We start from the raw sequence: 19,667 nt of genomic DNA, 5'->3' as shown, positions 1-19,667 counted from the left end.
CCACGTCGCGCGTGCTTGGCAGGGGCGCCGTTAAGCCAGGAGCTCGCTTTTGTTAGCTTCTCATACTCCAGCACTTAATTAAGGTGGAACGGAGTATAGGTTGTCGACAGATGAACTAGTTTACAGACGTTCTTGTTTTCGTCCTTCTTCTTTAATGTTTTTTTCTTTCTTTCGTTCTTCCCTGACTTTCACCGGCAGGCGCTCATCGGTTCGTTTATTGACGACCTCAAACGAGATTGTTTCTGCTACATGCTGTTGGTGTTTCTGGAGGTTGAGCTTGATGCACGCCGTTTGTCCTCTCTGCCACGGTGTCAAGGACTAGGAAAGAAATCCTCCGCCTGGGCCACCTCTCTCCCTCTTTTCGGGGGCAGAGGGTTTATTTTGGAACGGAGGCCCGGACTGTAAGTGATTGCGAACTCCCACGGAGCCGAGACCCAACCCTGGTTGAGGGCTCTAGGAGGAGAGAGGAGGGGGAAGGGGGGGGGGGGGGGGGGGGGAGCGTATAAAATGGGCGCTGATCTTGTTTCGGAGTCTTGAAAGCTTAGTCGGCGAGGTCTGCTTGGAAAAGAGACGTGCGCCATTTTGCAGGTGTAACTGTAGAGTCGAGAAGATCGTTATCGCTGCAGTTTCTCTTGATATCTCGTTTTTTCCCTCCGTGAATGCTTGGGTCTTAACCAAAAAGCTTTCCTTTTTTTTTTTTTTTTTTTTTTGTAGGGGAGAGGAAGGACTGGGTAATTTTATTCTTGATTCTTTCGTGGAGTCTTTGTTTTCGGATTTTGTTTTAGGGTGGAACTTGCGAAAGGGGTATGAAGGGACTTACGTCTGAAACCTCGTCCTCATTAATGTACGCTCTTTTTGTTGCTAAAAGGTGAAGTAGTGTGAGTTCGAGACTACCGTTACCCAGCGATGTTCCTATAGTTGGGGATCTAAGGTAGCGAGTTAGTGATGTCTTCCAAACAACGCTCGTTTAAGTTGGAGTAACATCCGGGCAAGTAGTTCATTCCCTATACCAAAGTTGGAATGGATGATCTGCTTCGCTATTGAAAACGAGAAGATAAAGAGGGTGCAACCGCAGCACATATTTTCGTCGCGTTAATCTCTGTTTCTGTCTGCACTGTTTTCAAGTACGCGGGTTCTTTGCTCGCAAGCTGCCTCAGATCCAAGCGAAGCACACTAGGCATTTGGCGACGACAAGAAGGTACAAGGAAACGATAAATATACTTCGTTTTTAGTCGCTACACGGCAAACGCTTCGGTCCCCTCCAGCCAATCAGAGCGACGTAGCGAAGCGCGTGACAGCAATTGCTTACGACCGAGTGCCAGTAGTGATTAATCGCTAAACTTTTTTATTAGCGGGTACAATGGAGGCTGCTTGATAGATGTCATCTAGCACCTTCCGATCTCGTACGACTAGAGTACACGCTGGGGCCATTTTTCGGAACGGTCAAATACCCGGTGTTACAAACGAACATTGTATAAACGAACATTTCTAATAGATAGTACGTATATATTGGTCTCGCAAGTACTGCGAAACCTTTGGTGTAGTGAAATGCAGTTCCAGGGCCAACTCGTAGATGGCGCCAACGTGCTATTGTGTTCTCTCCTGGTAAGAGGTCGCAAGAACTCGGTCGTAAGCAACCGCAAGTGTGTGAACCAGCGTTTGCAGTAGTCACGTGCCTGACTCCGACGTTGCGATTGGCTGGATGGAATCGCAGCTTACGCCGTTTGCCAGGCAAGTTAAGGAAGGACCGACGACAATATAGCCCTTTTGTGAGATTCAGACGTCAAATCTTACATGTCTCCGCCGGAGCGCAGTAAGGGCGCAGATGTTGGCAGCGCTTTTGTATTCTGGCGCATCGCAGGTGCACCGCGAACAACGGAAAAGGCGAAAGACGCGTTGTTGGGCCGCTGTGCGTGTGCGGTGTGGCTCATAACGTCACAATTTTTTTTTTTTTTTTTTTTTGCTTACTGGTTTGACCGTTGAGTGTAGGCGTGGGGCCACGCAACGGGCTGCGCACGTTAGACTTGGGACAACCTATTGGCCTCGAGATCGACCTAGAGGTGGCGCTCTATACTGTCGCGCTATCATCATCATCGAAGCGGGGATAGAAGCATGGCGCCCCCCTAGGCGCTCCACGTTCGCGCGCCAGAAGGTGTAGATTCTTGCGTTTATTTCGTCGCATAGCATCGGTGGGAAAACAATTTTACCGGAAAATAGTGCGGTACTGTTCGGTGTTTCTGTGGAGGTCGAGTCGTGTTACCAGTGTACGGCCTAAATTTAAATAATCGCCGGTGTGGATGCGTCGCTCAAGGCAGACGTTGGGAACCATGGATCACCACGGCGGATACATATTTCCGGGTGAACTGTACTATTTATGTTAAATATTTGTTTCTTTTAAAAGAGACATATCAATTCACCAGCGTGGAAATTCAACGGAACAAGGAATTCCAACGCGGATACTTAGATAATACTGGTACTCTGAGTTGTACAATCGCAGGTTCATGCATTTTTTTTTTTTGCGTAACTTTTAGTTTTTGTAGTAATATAAATAGTTCGCATTGAGAGAAGTTAGCGCTGTATTGGAAATTACCGTGCTATTGCTAACTCCTAAGAGTAAGAAAGTTCCGCTGCAGCCATCTCTCCCCTTTTTCGTGCCATGGTAAGTTCTTCGAAGTCGGATCAATTCTACTACGTTGCGATGAGGAGAGAGTGCCTCTTCTAGTTACAATCTGCAAACTGTTCGTTGGCAGGACGACCGAAACAAGTGAAACAAGCTGTTCTAATATATCTGCCACGAGTGGAATAAACGAGTGTAACCGAGCAACGCAGCAGCGTGCGTGTTATTAGGTGCACTTCTCGGCCAGTCTGGGTTCACCCGCTTCAGTCATCTCGGGTAGGGCCGCGGATGTCAAAAGGTTAATAATACGAATTTCTGGCTAAATCGTCTTCTATTCAAACATAGTAGACTTTGCAACTCCAACAAACGACCCGCACCACGACACAGAGAGCATCGGCCGTAATGATACTCTTTTACTGATGAGGGGTAGTGACTCTCACGAGACTTTCGATAACCCACCGCCCTATCCTAACGCACATCTGGACAGGGCATAAGGTTCATCGATTCGCCTTCAAATTATTGAAATTGTAATAATTGCGAGATTCTTTCCTGACGTTTAATTAAAGATTTGTGCTAAATAGAAGTAGTGGAAAAATAAGTAAAACAAAAATGCCTGTTTTAATATTTTTGACGTCTTCATTTCTTTTATTTAGGACATGCACGGTAAACCACTTCAGCATGTTTGCAATTGTAATCGAGGGTGATTATACTGTTTAAATAATTTAAAAATGACTTCACTTTAGAGGGCTCCCTGTGTACATATTTTGAACATATATTGACGCTTGAAATGGGACTGCGATATGCCATAGTAAAATAGTTACAAATGTGTAGCTTTAACGTCTTTCGTGTAATATCAAATCAAATCAAATTTGGGGGTTTTACGTGCCGAAATTAATCCTCAGTCCTTCGCTGGGGCGTGCCAAACCTACGACGGGCATCTGGCACGCCCCAGCGAAGGACTGAGGATTAATTTCGACCACCTGGGGATCTTTTGACGTGCAATCGAAAGCTCGGCTACACGGCGCCTTCTCCGCATTAAGCCCCCGTCATATTGCGGGCACCTCGGTCGGGATTCGAACCCGCCACCTGGGGATCCTTAGGCCGGCGCTCTCGCCTCGGAGCCACCGAGGCGGCTTTTTTCGTGTAATATGATTGGAGAAAACGTAACTAGCAGAATTATCAATTGATTAGTCTATTAAAGAATGGCGATTCGTTGGGTCAATATATTAATCAACCCCTAGCTCCAATCAGCATTGAATGTTTTATGAAGGCAATCGATTCTACAATATAACAAAAATATGTAGGACCAGTGGTTTTACAAACCAGAAACAGCACTAAGGTTATGGAAGCACTTAATATTTATCACTTTACTGCATTTCCACGTATGTGAAACGATACAACAGAACCTTTAGTAAGAAGAAATAACGAAAACAAGAAGCATTGAACAGGGGGGGTCCAGCTCTGCCGGAAACGGGCTTGCGTCGTCTAGATTCATGCTTCCGGACGTGCGCCCGTAGCAGACGACGCACAGCGGTATCCCCGCTTTTGCATGTTACCAATTTCGGCCGCACGGTGGGGACATAGTTTGACCTTGAGGCGAATAACTTTACTGCGACGTGTACTAACCATGTTCAATTAACCTGAGACGGGTAGAGGTAGAAGAAACATTAAAATGTAGGAGAAGCAGAAAATAGACAGAACGCAGAAGAGAAAGGTAAAAGAGACAGAAAGAGACGTCGTCCTGTTTAATGTAAAAAAATCCCCTTTGTAAATTTTTAAATGTTTTTTTTTTTTTGGGGGGGGGGGGGGTATCTCTTTTCTTTTTTTTGCATTTCAGGTTAGCGCCACTGCTGTCGCATGTGTGCCTCTTCGTTCTTGTTCAGTTTGTGCTATCTTATTCGTGACAAGTATGAACCAGCTAGCCCAGTTAAAAGTCGTGTTCCAAGAAACACGCCTGCTTCACTGCATAGACATATCCTTGTCATCATCATAATCTTCTGTTCGATGGATAGATGGTAGCCGCTCGCCATACTTGGTTTCATAATCGGTTGCAACGTGCATTCTGCACCATCAAAATTGCCGGTCTCCGCAGTCTGATAATCTGACCTCGCTCTGACTGTGCGCTCTAAACATCGCCCTCAAATATGGCGTTCAGTGAATACCCCCATTACAGTGTTCCCCCATTCGCGGTGAGAAGCTCGCCCTCACTCTGGGTAGCGCACGTGCTACCCACGCAGTTATGTTTTAATTTTCGTAGCGCATAAAAGCTTGGCACAGCACGTGCTTGCACCAGCAGAGGAAGTTGAGGTATCCTAGCTCTGGGTCGTGAAAACATTCCACCAGGCGGCTATAATAAAACTTCTCGCCGCGAATACAACGCTGTCGATGCTACTGGCGCGAGCGGGTGGCTTCATCTATAGTTTCGTTTGCCCGAGAACGCGTACAAATGATCTGCGAGATCGAGCCCCGTGCTCGCGTCAGCAGCTTTGACAGCGTTGTGCACTAAGTATGAAACAGAGCACAGGCCCTTTGAATCGGGCGGTAGGTTGCACCACCTAGTTACTAACGCCGATGCCTGTGCGGCGTCGCACTGGTACGCGTGGTGTTTGCGAAACATCGCATCACGCGAAATCGTCTTGTGAAGTAGACACCTCTACTTCAAGTTTCTGCTCTTCTTCTCTCCGTCGTCGTCGTGCGGGTGGCATGCGGCGCGGATTGACTTTGAAAGTGGTGTGCGTGACAAGCCGGAGATCGATGGCGTGCATTCGTGTCTTTGCTGTGTGATAGCGCGATGGCGTGACTGTGTTTGGTCCCCGCACGGAGTCGGAATCCGAGCGTGGGGGCGGCATTCATCGATGCCGCCCGATTTGTCAATACCGGCAGTCGTTATCTGCCGAACCTTCTCGCGGCCTTGTTCGACTTGCGCGACAAACACTTTGTTCCCTGACGAAACGAGACGAAATATGAACTGCTCTTTTTTGGCGACCGGAGCGTTCTTGCGTGTTCGCGAAGACGTTTTGTAGGCAGTTTGTGGCGTGGAAACGAATAGTTCTAAGATCCTACTTACACGGGCACCCTATAATAACAATTGGATCACACTTAACTGCAGTTACGCTTCACACCAGTTACCACACTGTACTCTTGGACGGTTCTTTCGGAAGAAGTGAAGAGTGCGCGTACTCAGCTCATGCATGGATGCTCAAGATGCGGAAGCGTCCCCAGCTTTGACTACAGAACCGCAGAAAGTTCTACGCGAGTATGGGCACCTGGTTCTTAAACGGGTTCTGTGAAGCGTGGATATGTAATTAGTATGATGTAGTATAAACCAAGTAACGCATATATGCCAGTGCTTCGCGGGGTTGCGCTTCGAAACCGACTTTTCGATACTGTTGCCCCTGCCGTGCTTTATGTAGATATAATGTAAGTTGTCTTTAGTAGCCTTTTTCGTGTTTGATGACCCTCGTATCATAAAGTTTTTTTTTTTCCTGATAGCTGCTGCGTTGCGCTGAACCAGTATCGCCAATCTCAGGGGCAGACCTAAATCCACTTTGCTTTAGGTGGTTTAGCTGCTCCCTCTATAGGAGCTTTGTGCAGCCGAGACCCGTCGTAACGCTCCTTGTTCGCACCAAGGGACACGTGGACTACCGTTCGTACATAGGTGGCGCAAGCCGCCGCCCAATTGAGAGGGCGGCGGCTTGCGGCTCGTTTTCTATCCCCTCATCCATCCATTTATGCGTGCACGTGAATTCCGGTCCTCTTTTATTCGGGAGCATTCTGTTTTAGCCGCCGTGCGCAGGCGAGATTTCGTTGAGCCACGATTCGTTATGGCATGAGAACTCTCACCTTTCGCTAGACAGTTTCGCATGTTCACCGCTTGACGTCGTCTTCACGGCTAGAGTTGCGGACTGTTTGACTGCTTAGCTCCGCTTTAGTTGACGTCGACAGAATCAGAACGGCAGGGAAGTTCTTCGGTTGTCTCGCCCTCAAGCGTGCGCTTCCTAACTTGGGTAGCGCTTCGGCGTCTCGTGACCTTTGAGTGTGCACGGAAAGCCAGAGCACGACGGAAGGCAAAAAGCGCGTGCTGAAAACAGAGCACACAAAAAAAAAAAAAAAAAAAAAAAAACGCCCTGCCGTTTTCGCTTTTTCGGTGGCTGTAGAAGTGTAATGCCGGGTGTTGCTGCGAAGATTCCAAAATGCCTAAAAATAAGGTGTCTAAGAAAAAAGAAAAAAAGAAGTGATTCTTTTTGGGAACAAATTGATAGCCGCGGCAAACGTCAATGATGAAAAAGAAAAAGAAAAACATTAACTTAGCAGTATAATTACCTAAGTTTGACTAATTAACTTTCTAACTAGCGAAAACAAACGTATGGTTATGATTAATGTCTCTGTGAGCACCATCGAAAACCTCTAAATCAGTCAATTTTAGTACTACCTGAAGCACGTGTGAAACGCGGGTGTGCGCTACAATTACCGCTCGTGCGGCAGAACGCAGAGCCTGCGATGCGAAAATGCGGATGATCTTCTTGTCATTCCCGCCTTTGCATCACCGGCCTTGCTTCTGCAGCACGAGTGGTAACTTTAGCGCACCCCCGCGCTTCTCTAAAATTGACCGAATTGAGGGTTTTTTGATGACGTGCAACAAGTTTCTGATTGGAACCATCGGTTTATTTTCATCATATAAACTTAATTATTCAATTTTCAGTATGTTACTTGCAAACTTTTTGTTTTTAGTGCAATTTCTGGTTTGCAGTTTGTTATAGACAAGTGTTTTTATTTTTTTTTCTCGAACACCCTATTTTTAGGGAAGTTTGAAAGTCTTCGCTGGAACAACCGGTATTTGCGCTATAGTCATTTTTATTTACGCTGGGAGTAATAGGTTTCTGTTGAATAACTGCGCGAACATTTTGGTGGGTTAGACTCTTCCCTGACCGACCTCCGTTCTGGCTAGGCGACGGGAACAGTCATAAAAACAAATGGTATGACGTAAAAAAAAATGTTTTGTGTTAAAACAAAATTCTTGAATAGAGTTTTTAGCAGAGTTTTTTTCTCAGCTTTTGTTTTTCTTCTTTTCAGTGGTGATTGTCGACCTCTGGTGTTCGTCCTAGGAACTGTACAGAGCTGGTAAGTAAACGGCTTCCCAAACTTTTTATTAGTAGTGGTAATAGATGCTGTTATTATTACTAGTAGATGCTATTACCAACCATGCCATATGAAGTAGAAGGGGTTATAGATAAAATTAAAAATAATGCCGCAGCTGGCGTAGACGACTTTAAGCCAAGGCCTGTTAAATACGTCTTCCAACAAATATCTTATGTCTTGTCGCATATAATCAATCGTACTCTAGGAACTGGAATATTTCCTAGCGAACTGGAAATTGCAAGAGTTACTTCGATCTACGAGGGTGACGGGGAACACCTTCTACAGAATTATAGACCAATCTCGGTTTTGCCAATTTTCTAAAAAAATATTTGAAGGGGTCATGAATGCTAGACTAGGCAATTTTTTTTCCCCATTCACAATGTAATAAACAAACGTCAATATGGCTTTCAAAAATCTAAATGCGTAGAGCAGGCACTAGTAGAAGTAAAGGATAAAATTATAAACAACATTGAAAATAGCATATACACCTTAGGCTTATTCCTAGATTTTAGAAAGGCCTTCGATACGAGCGAACATGACATATTACTAATTAAGCTTCAAAGATACGGCGTACGTAAGGTTGCTTTGTCTTTAGTAAAAAAAAAAAAATTCCGAATTGCGTGCAGTATGTCTATATTAACAACAATTCTTCGAGTACACTCAAAATAAAATACGGTGTTCCAAAAGGGTCTATTTCGGGCCCCCTCTTATTTCTTGTTTTTGTGAATGATTTCACAAATATTTTGAGGTCCCTTGACCTTGTCATGTACGCAGACGATACTAACGCGTTTTTTGCTTCGACCTCTAAAGCGGCCTTAGAATCTATGACAAATAGTTATCTGGACAATCTATCAGTGCGGCTTCAAAATAATAACTTACAACTAATCGTAATATATATATATATAATTTTCACTTCTGTGAATAGGTGCGACAACAACACTAAGGCAACAATGTATTTTGAAAATGAAATTATAGAGGAGGCTACAGAACAAAAATTTCTTGGTGTGTTGTTCAATCGAGAGTTACGTTGGAACACGCCCATAAATAAGCTGATCTCTGAGCTATCCCGAGCCATTAGATGTATTTATAAGATAATAAATCTCATACAATATATATATATATATATATATATATATATATATATATATATATATATATATATATATATATATATATATATATATATATATATATATATATATATATATATATTACGCATTATTTTACTACACACTGTGTTATCGCAACCGTTATTCAGCAGAAATGGCCTACTTAAAGTAAATAAAATTTATTGTTTTAAATTGTTACATATAATACACAAAAAAAAAAAAAAAACTGCGATTTTGTCAGAAAACACAACCTATCACACACACATAGAATCAGACGACCCCCAAAAATACGTACCGATTATGGAAGACGAACGACAAACTTCCAAGTCGCCAAAATTCTGAATAATACAGAATATCTAATGGATTTTAACTGCAATAGACTCCCATTAAAAAAAAGACAGAACACAGTTCTGGTGGCCAGTGACGTCGTGTTCGGATATGTGTGTATTTTATGCTTATCAAATCATGTCCATATTTCCCTTTTGATGTGTTAAAAATGTTTCTGACTGATTTGATTTTATCATTCTTTCTTGAAAAACCATCGTGTGATCATTGATTGATCCTGTTTTCTTTTTTTGTTTCTAAGTAGTATCAGATTTTAGTGTTTTTTTCTCTATTTTTCGTCTTAAAAAGGCTGTGTACCGTACACTGCCGTATTGGAAATGTAAAGGGGACAGAGACATCTTCAGGTATCACGCCTAGTCTCTGCCCACCTTCCGGTAAATCCGGAGAAGAAAGAATAAAGAAAGAAAGAAAAAAAAAATATTAAAGGCGACCGGAAGTTTTACACTTTTCGTCGAAGAATTCGATTTTGCCGCTCGGTACGGACGCCGCGTCGTTCCCCACGGCCGCCGAGATCGGAAGCCATGTGTTCCCTCGAATGTTTTGTTGTCTGACCGAGAGATGGCACCACATTTCCAGCCGGAAAAAGAAGCGATCGTTTCATTGCACGATTACTTCCCTACCTTGCTCAGAGATGGCGCTAGCGTCCTGCGTGGCGCTTGTTCGAGTCGTTTGATATGCCACTCGCTCAATCGGTAACTGTAATGACGTAGATTGATCGTAAATGTTTGTGTTACGTGATTGCGTCTATTACGACATGCTAAGCAAGCGGGAGAAATGGTCCGAACGTTAATTAATTTAGCGGACTTAAAAATACGCAGAAGTTTACTCAGTCGATATGAGAGTCGATTAGAAAGTAATGACACCAGTTATTTTTTATTCAAAATTTTGTGACTTTATAGGCTCTGCCAATTTTTGTTCTTTGTAGTGTAGCGCGTCCTTCACATTAAGTATAGTGGTTATGATGATGGTTATGAAAAAACAATTCAACGAAATGCAAAATAATGTTTCGCGACATCACTTTCAACCGCAGCTTTGTTCATGTCGGTCTACTATATAAATATATTTACGTGAGTATTTTTTTTTTTTTTTACTTTTAGTGTTCAAAATTTGCAGCATTCACACGATGATAAGTCCGGGCTATATACAGAGTGTTATACAGTGCCTTTACCACTCTTTATATGTTAACGCGAAATTCTATCACGCACCTCTGCTAAACCACAAGCATATCTTCGTCATCCTCCACGACGACACGTATTACGGTGCATTCGCTCGCTGCGACACAACCGCGCTAAAGACTATGACGGTCCAACTGCAGGTTGAGACTAGGGAAAATGTGTAGCCTTCAAAAAAAGTAGCACGACACTGCCCGTCTATTTCCCTGCAACTAAAAACGGAGGCTGTCTCATTACTTCTCGATCAGCCCTCGTGCATTGTTGCAGTATAGCGCACGCAGCTTTTATGGGCAGTTCGGTAACTGAGCTAATCTAGTAGCGTCCGAGACTGCTCCGCATAACGCGACGTCACGTGACGATGTCAGGATACATGAAGGCGTGCCGTGGAAACCACGAGGTCATATTGCTACCCAATCAAGATTTTGCTAAAGCGTCACTAATATTTAAAAAAAGGGAGGGGGGGGGGGGGGGGGGGGGACGCAGTTGTTTGAAACCAGCATTGGAACTGGACTGTGGAGGCAGAAGGGAGTTGTCAAAAACAAACAAACAAAACAACGAAACTATACCCAACCGATTTCTTTTCTTTGGAAGGGGGGGGGGGGGGGGGTATATTAAAAAGAAAAGGGGGGGATGAGCGAAAAGTGAAGCACTTCGTGATTGGCGTTTTCGCGTTTTTCAAGTTCTTACCAATTCGTATTCGTAAGACGAGCGATGTCCTCAGCCAGGAGAAGGGGTGACGACTGGATGACGTCTTCGTCCGAATCAGCTTTGTGGTCGGGCGCGTCGTGCGGAATGAATCCTAGTTGTTTTGATCGGTAAAAGATTTCACTTTCGAAGCTAGACGGATTCGCCGGTGCCGCGGACAACAGTTCAGAAGTAGAGGTCCCACGCCCGTCCAGCGATACGACGCCGTGTTGAGAATTACGCAGAGAATATGAAGAGTGCTCCCAGTTCTCTGTGCAACATTTTCTTTTTTTTCAGTCAACGTATTTGCAGTTTCTTAAAAGCCACAAAAAATGGGTATTATATATTTTTTTTCTATTTTTAATTCGAGTGTGTGCGTTCCATGACCCACGACTTCGATTATATTTGGCGTGTGGGTGTCTAAACCACAGAAAACGGCACGTAACCACGGAGAAGAGAGAGAGAGAGCACGACTCAAACCGGCCAGCTCTTGATCGGCGGTTTTCGAGCGGAAAGAAAACGAATTCGGAGCCGTAAATTATGTTCTGGGTAGTTTAGCTCTCATATGTCACGTATAAATAAAAACCTTGGCGAGCATAAATACCCTGTCAGTGTCCCTTTAACGGATCACAAATGAATCGCAATAAATCTCATCTGGCCACAGAAAAGACGAAATGTATTTTGAACGTTTTTTTTTTTTTTTTTTTTAATTAATCGTGTTTGTTTAGGATGTTCCCGTTTAGACATACATTTTAGACGAGTGCTCTGTCAGAGCTTGGCGTGAAGTTCGCTATGCAATCACACGCTTCGCGCAGGAAGCAAAGCCAAAATATGGCGACTGCCAGTGTTCCTTGATGGACTTTTGAGAAGGGTCTATATTAGGGAAACGGCTGCCATCGCCATGGTTCCTTATATCAGTGGCAGTGTCAGCGCGTCTGTTAAAACGTTATACAACCGCATCGGAAGATACGTTGCAGGGCCAAGCTGTGCTCGACAGCGCGAAATCCTTTTTATTTTCGTTGTGTCGCGAGAAAAGACCGATCGATCGATTACCGATTTTATTTAGGGTTCGTTAATAAGCGCTTAAGGGTTTCTAATGCGCGGTTACTCTCGTTTAATTCTAGCTTCTCTCATGTGGAGCGGTTGCTTGTCTGTTTTTACGCAGTTTACGATACGTAGGTACGAAATAATGACATGGAAAAACGAAACAAAAGGAAAAAGAAGGGGGGGGGGGGGGGGGGAGTGTTTCGAAAAGGCGTTAAAAACGAGAGCTGTATATGTGTTGTTATTCATGGCAATTGAAAGAGACACTGACACCCCGCTTCAATTTTTTTTATTATTCTTAGCCAGGCGATTAAGTATTGTGTCAAAAGACTACCCAATCAATATTTTGTCACAGTATATTAAAAAAAAAAAAAAACGCAAATGTTTGAAACCGAAATTAGGAGACGGAGGAAGAAGACATGCAGAAGAGAAGAGAGTTGCCGGAAGTCACGTGGCTACGCCCGACCGTGTTTTCTTCTTTTTTTTGTTTTTCGTTTTTCCGGTTGTACGATGCAGACGAAAAACGTGCACGTCACAAATCGCACGACAAACGCAAAAGTCAGGCACTTCGTGCTCGTCTTTCAAGCTCCTACCAATTCGTGTTCGTGTGACGAGCGATGTTTTCAGCCAGGAGAAGGGGAGACGACTCGGCGGCGTCTTCGTGCGAATCACCTTGGTGGTCGGGGGAGGGGGTCCTATAGAATAAATGGAATAAAATGACCGATTATATTTGGTGCGGGGGTGTTTAAACCAAAGAGAACCGCACGTGGCCACGGAGAAAAGAGTGAGCGCGACTCAAACCGGCTCAGTTCTCCATCGGCAGTTTTCGGGCGGAAAGAAAATGAAGTTCGAGCCGCTAATTAGGTTCTGGGTAGTTAGTCTCTCATACGCCACGAAGAAATAAAAACCTTGGCGAGAATAGATACCCTGTCAGTGTCCCTTTAGGGTACGCCACTCTTTTCCTCAGCTGCGTGTTTATACGCAGCATGTCACGTTTATGACGCAAAAGCTTCAAAATAAAGCGCACTAACACTGTTGTTCTTACTTCCGCTTGCTTTGCCTCTGCCGACCGAAACCGGTTTGCCACCATTCGGCAAACATTCTCATAAATAAATTCGAGCAAGCGATCTTGTTAGAAGACCAAGTGATTTTGGTATCCTGTGCGTAAATTGTAACCAAATGTTTATAGGGAGCCACATGAAAGATTTGTGTCGCCTCTGTCTTGGCGATCGGAAAAATGCATAACATGGCTAAACATTATTGTTTATGTGCTGATCAAAAAGGAAAAAAAAAAAAAAAAAGAAACAGACCATGACGGAATCTATTCTTTTAAAGCCCATCAAACAACGTTGGAGGTCGCCATTTAATTACAAAGTTACAAAACTGCAAAGCGGACACAAATTGGCTTAGAAGGGCGAAGACAGGAATGATCATTTTGTTTTTAATTTCTAGGCTAAGTGGCGCAAGCTAGCGCCCATTATAAAGGGTACAGCCGTTAGCATCCGTCCATCCATCCATTGGGCACAAGGCGTGTGATTGGATCCGAGTCCTCGCCGAACGCTGACGCAGTCCTCGTGTCCAATACGTATGCTCAAAATGTGATCAAGCTATGGCGTTTTGGGATTGTTAGCGCAGAAGCTGTTAGATGGCAGAGACGTCTTCGAAAGGGCATTTTGAAGAGGCATTTTTTGAGAAATAGAGCTAGGTAAGAGAAGATGAGGGGAATGGTGGTTTAAATTGAGAAAAGAATAAGGACAACGTCCGATTAAACTGACTGAAATATTAGTTAATCTAGCGCTAATGGCTAGGCTATTGGCTAGGTGGCGCAAGTCACCACCCAATGTAAAGAGAATTGCCGCCGTGCATTCATCCGTCCATCTTACCATTCGGTGTATCGAAGGTGACCCGTGGAGATTCTTGTGAAGTTGTTCCATCCTTACCCAAGGACAGTTGAGAACGGCTCGATGTCTCCTTTTCGACTATGGTTCCCAGAACGCGTCTCCGATTGGTGTGTTTACGGCGTCCTAAAAAGTCCATTTCTGCCTGATGACGTCGTAGAAGTGTCACGCTGTCGCCGGCAATGATTCTGACGGCGTCACGGCAACGACGGTGCAGGTGGTAGGCTCCTGTTCTGCTGCAAGTCGCTCGCCATCTTGACAGTCCACGGAATCTTCGGCGGCCAGGAGATGGGACGCCGCGACGACGGACCTCTTACGCCCAACCGCCAGGATCGCGACATCCGACAGCTTGACGCTCCGGCTTTTGTGACGTCATTTGTTTCGGGACCACTTTCGGTGCATGGGCGGAGTAGGACGCTAAACACACCAATCAGAGACGCGTTCCGGGCTCCGTTCTTAAGACTTCTGGAGCATCAAACTTTTTTCGGGCGTTGTGCGTGACTTTCTTGTATACTGGGGGCAGAATGACGCGGTACTAACGAGTCATACCTTAGGTAGCTTGTCGTACGATATAATCGGGCGGGAAATGATTGGCAGCAGGTATGCTGCCAATCATTTCCGCCCGATTAAACAGGGCTCGAGGGGCTGAGATGAAATGCGATGGCAGGCTGAGGACCGATGTGACTGCTCCTGTATTTCTTCGTAAGCAGGTAGACGGGCAGTGTTGCGATACCGTTTGTGGAGGTAGTACGTCTGCATGTCTGCGCGTGCAGTTGAACCGCCAGACTATATTGAATGTGAAGAACGGTACTTTGAAAAGGAAAAACAAGCTAAGCCTATGAAATCTCCCAATTTTGTATTAAAAAAAAATATTGGTTTCGTTACACCTTTCAATCGGCCAATAAAGCGTTCCTTACACACACAAAAAAGAGAAAGAAAGCTTAACAGAATATGCTATAATTATTTGGCATCGCGAAAAAAAGGGGGGGGGGGGGGGGGGGGTCGCGACGCTGTATTTTATTTTTGTGAGTTCGGGAAGTCACTTCCCAAACACTGCTACCCTACGATTCGTATGACAAAAAGGAAGTACAGCGTCGCGACCACGCGGATTTTTGCAATGCCACAAGCTTTTCAATTTCAGAGCGTGAAGAGTAATCCGCAATATCGACGCTAAAAATGTATTTCACACTTGGTATAATCGGAGGGTAATTCAATTCAATTAAAAACCATCGCAAAAAAAAGAACCCATGTCAGCGAAAATGATTGTTTCTAATGGCTAAAGTAAGCTGTTATTCAGTTTCTCGAAACGAGGGCGGAATTGGGATGCGCAACTCACCGTTCCGACTCGATATGTTGCACCACAACCCGTACTTTGTTTTATTAGCGCCGCAAAATAAAATAAAAAAAAAAAAAAATCCAAATTGCATTTTTTTTTTTTTTTTTTTTTTATGTTTCCGAGTTTTTGTTAAATTTGCCTCGACTCTCCCGTTGGGCTCGCTACCCACAGTTTGGGAAACACTGATTGAGCGGAGTGTGTCACTTGATGGTCTACGTTGGTGGAACTGAAATTTATATTTATAAGTAGAACCGCTTTAAAAAGGGGGAAAAAAAACAGTAGCAGCTGATTAGTTCTTCACGTTACTCGAAAAAGTAATCGATTACAATTACAATTACTCTTTGTCGAAAAGTATTCAATTAGATTACTTGATTACTTAAGGAGAAACGTTATTGGCCTTTTCTTTGAAAAAGTAACCGCTGCTTTTCCGAATACTTCAGATTTTCAGAACAAGATATATCTGCCGGTTTGAAAACCATGGTCTTTCGCACTGTCCATTAAGCGCCGAGAAACTGAGGGAGAGCAGGGAACGAACGCCGAGCTCTGGTTAGAGGGATTGGTGGGTAGACATAAAGTTATAGCAAGCCTTGGTCTCCACCGGACTCGTCGAACACGTCAGAGTGCGGAACGCCGGCGTCCCCTGTTGGCTCCACTGATCCCTATTGTAGTGGGGCTGGATCAGGGATCGGGAGCCCGTCGGTGGCAGCACCGGCGACCATTGTTTGACACCAGGCAGTATACGTGCAAGTCTATGGGAGAAACTCGAGAGAAGGAATTTTGAAGTTTGTACGCGGTGCTCGAAGGCGAGTATTTAATGATGTGCCGCGTAATCATTTTATCGGGTGTTTGGAGATTGAATCGATATTTGTCAAACGTTCATGAGGCCGATTCCAAAAAAAAGTGTACCGGAGTACAACCGACTGTGCCGGCGTCGCTCGCTTCTGTGGCTAAATAAGTGACGTGTTCGACAAATGAGCGACACATTTCGGGTTTTAGTTCGTCGCAGAACCCCTCGTTGCAGCTCGAAGCAAAGGCTTGCACCGGAAGTCGGAAGCGCTTGCGGAAGTCGCAAGTGCTTGTACTCCGTACAAGCACTTGAAAAGACGCGAATGCCCCCTGTAAATGCCTTCTGACTTGTTGTCTGCTAAGCTCTGTGGACTTCGAGATCACGAACAAGATCGCGAACGGCTCCACATTGACTCTCGGCAGCCTTTGTCTCATTGAGCGGGATTACAGTTTACGCTCAACAAAGTCGCTACCCTCGGCCCTCAATCACAAAGCATTTATTAAAAAAAAAAAAGGTATTATAACGCTTTTGCCATTTGTGCAACTATCATTCCCGGAAAACACGATGAAAGTTTCACCGTCAAGCACAACCTACTGAGCTAAGAAATCACATTTTTCGCCGTTTCTTCCGCAGAAGGTTGGTGGTTGGTTGGTAGTTAGTTGGTGTCGAGTGGTGTTTGCTGGTGGTGGTGCCGCTCGACCCCAGCGAGACAAGTCTCTATTCGCGATACGGCCTGCTACGATAGAAATCAGTGTTTGGCTCTGACATTCCAATGTGTTGGACAAGTGCAATGGAGACAAAGGCAGCTGACTTCTACCCATCTAAGCATTCGAACCAAAGCTCAGCGTTCTGAGGTTTCTGTGCACGCTCGTCTCCTTTTCTCCCTCAGCCTCTCGGCGCATTGGATTAAAGTCACCAAATTATTAGATACTTACATTATTGATTCACCAATTTTGGTAAGCCATCCTTGTCGGGGAGACTTGGTTCGATGACTTATTTCTTAGCAACTTCTAGCTGCAAAGGAGTAAGATGTGTAACGGTTACACGTACTTCTCGTACTTCCAAACGTAATCAAATTGCTCTCGCAATTACTTCCGAATAAATCTGCTAAAATGATTACGAAATTACTAAAAAGGGAAATTGCTCTCGCGATTACTTCCGAATAAATGTGCTAAAATGATTACGAAATTACTAAGAAGGGGAATTGATGAGTAATTTTATTACTTCTAGCTAGTATAATGTGCACATCTGCAGCCGATCGGTTGGAAACGAATTAGTTTCTTCTCCCTAAATGATTCATACCACCGAGTATTTTCTGGTGATACAGCAGTCCCTCTTTTCGCGAAGAACTACGCGCGGTTTGAGTCAGACGAGACACCGATAAGCTAACTAATCTACCGAATAAGTGGATCATTTAGTAACTCGATAAGACGCTGATAGGGATCAGCTAAAGCTGGCCCATATATCATGCCGTGCCCTTGGATGGGGTTATCAATCTGTCTGTGTGATTTAGCTTGCGACTGACGTCATTCGAGCTGTTTCAGCGCTCTGACTACCACCACGCTATTTTACAGTTGCTAAGCCGCTCCAAAGCGTCCGTTCTAACTAAATACAATGTGTAAAAAAAAAAAAAAAAAGTTTTGGCGTTATTTTTATTGCAGAAGTAGACTAAGCATCGCTGAACGCTCATTCTCTGCTTAACTGTAGCGCTAGCAGTCGGAACCAGATGCCAGTGTTTGAGAACTAATCGCTATCCCATTCAAAAGTTATATCTCTTAGAACTTTCGAATGGTATAAGGGTTAGATCTGAAACGTTAGCATCTTGTTTGAACCGCTATAGTATGGTGCCTGGAGCGCGTCTTCGACTGATGTGTTTAGCGTCCTATCCCGCCCATACATCAAAAGTGGTCCCCAAGTGGCAACAAATGACATCACAGAAGCCGGAGTGTCATGCTGTTGCCTGTCGCGATCCTGGCGGTTGGTCGTAGAAATGCTGGCGAAACCCCGCAGGCGAACGTGAGTGTCGCTGTCGTCACGGCCTTCCAGGCGTCCCAACTTCCGGCTGCTGTACCTTCCGTGGACTGCCGCATAGGAGAGCGACCTGCAGCAGAACAGGCGACTGCCACATACACCACAACTGTTGAAACGGCGCCAGGATCGCGACCGGCGACAGCATGACCCTTCTATGACGTCATCAGGCGGAACTTGAGGGACCACTTTCTTTGGACCCGGTAAACACACCAGTCGGAAACGCGTTCCAGGCACCGTAGCTATAGTGCTACTTTTGGGCTATGAGCGTTCAGCAATGCGTAATTATTTTCGCAATACGATTTTTTTTTTTCGTGACATTTTTTTTATTGTGAAGTGGAGAAACACAAACGAGCCGTAACTTTCGAGTTACCAAGAAAACAGAAACTTCATTATCGTTGCTCTACATATTGGAGTGGGCAGGGGTGAGCTGGAACTTGTACTCGACAGTGCCTTTTGAGGTACCTCGCCAACACTCAATATCTTGTGAATTTTTTTCTTCTTGTCTCTGAAACGTTCATAAACTATGGAAAATCAACCAGCAGTCTTTTTACCAAAAGAGGACAAAAAAAGAAAAAAAGGGGGCCAGTGTCCTCCATAGACGCTATCCTGGAATATAAAATCCAATGCCCAGTGAGAATGGACTTGCCCAACACCACCATTGGCGGTTTTCATCTCTTGTTCTTCATCCACTCTTCTGGGCCTCTTCTTTCGACCACCTGGCGCTGTGCACATGTGATTCGCTCGAGAAGGCTGGAGAGCGAATATTCTGCCGCCCAGTCGCTAGGTGCTTTCGATTTCGCCGGAGTCCGAGCACCAGCATTCTGACGTCGTCGTTCAGTGAGATCGAGCGCAGACACATTACTGGATTCGAGTGTTCCGTCAGCGTTCGGCTCGGCGTCCGGCACGCCGAGTTGCCGTCATCCTACTGCGATGACATTTCACGGAGAGGTAGAATGTTCGCCGGCTTTGATTCGGACTTGTACGGCACACATTACAAATAATCAAATTACTCCTAATATATTACTTTTTAGAGTAATTTTGTATTCTATAAAATACATTTATTTTGAAGTAATCACGAGGGTTACTTTTTCAAGTAACGGCCCATTACTTTTCATTTCAAGTAATCTAATTAAATATTTTAACCAAGTGATCATATATATATATATATATTTTTTTTTTTTTTTTTTGTGTGTGTGTGTGTACCGTGTTGGCGCTTTGTGAACACGCGCAGATGGGAGACCTCGCGCTTTTTGCCCGAGTCACCTCTTCTTCGAACCGAGCGGAAACAACGCAGGGATTTCTCTCGCAGCATTCGAAGCGGTCGGTCGGTCCGCGGCACACGCGCTTCAGCCGATATCACCTAGAATACAAGGCCTGCGAATGACGTCATCGTTTGTGGCTCACTGACGCTGCGCGACGCGCTGGCGGCGATGCTGACGCGATCTGGTGGGCGCCGCGCGGATCCATTAATGATGACGTCTGCTGGGGGGCGGCGGCGGTGAGGT

At 44.8% G+C, this 19,667-nt stretch overlaps 1 protein-coding gene across 3 annotated transcripts in view; it reads left to right on the top strand.

The window, feature by feature from the left end:
• Positions 1-19,667, top strand: part of LOC8034521 (CUGBP Elav-like family member 1-A) — a 505,021-nt gene that overhangs the window by 11,774 nt on the left and 473,580 nt on the right. For all 3 annotated transcript variants that reach the window (XM_042293297.1, XM_042293295.1, XM_042293296.1), the window contains exon 2: positions 7,691-7,738. The gene's annotated coding sequence lies outside the window, so the exon portion shown is untranslated. The remainder of the gene's footprint in view (positions 1-7,690; positions 7,739-19,667) is intronic.

This window comes from Ixodes scapularis, unplaced genomic scaffold (assembly GCF_016920785.2).
Source record: "Ixodes scapularis isolate PalLabHiFi unplaced genomic scaffold, ASM1692078v2 PGA_scaffold4__175_contigs__length_147842914, whole genome shotgun sequence".
Taxonomy (NCBI): Eukaryota; Metazoa; Arthropoda; class Arachnida; order Ixodida; family Ixodidae; genus Ixodes; species Ixodes scapularis.
The sequence above is the reverse complement of the archived record's forward strand: the minus strand, read 5'-3'. Positions and strand labels throughout refer to the sequence as shown.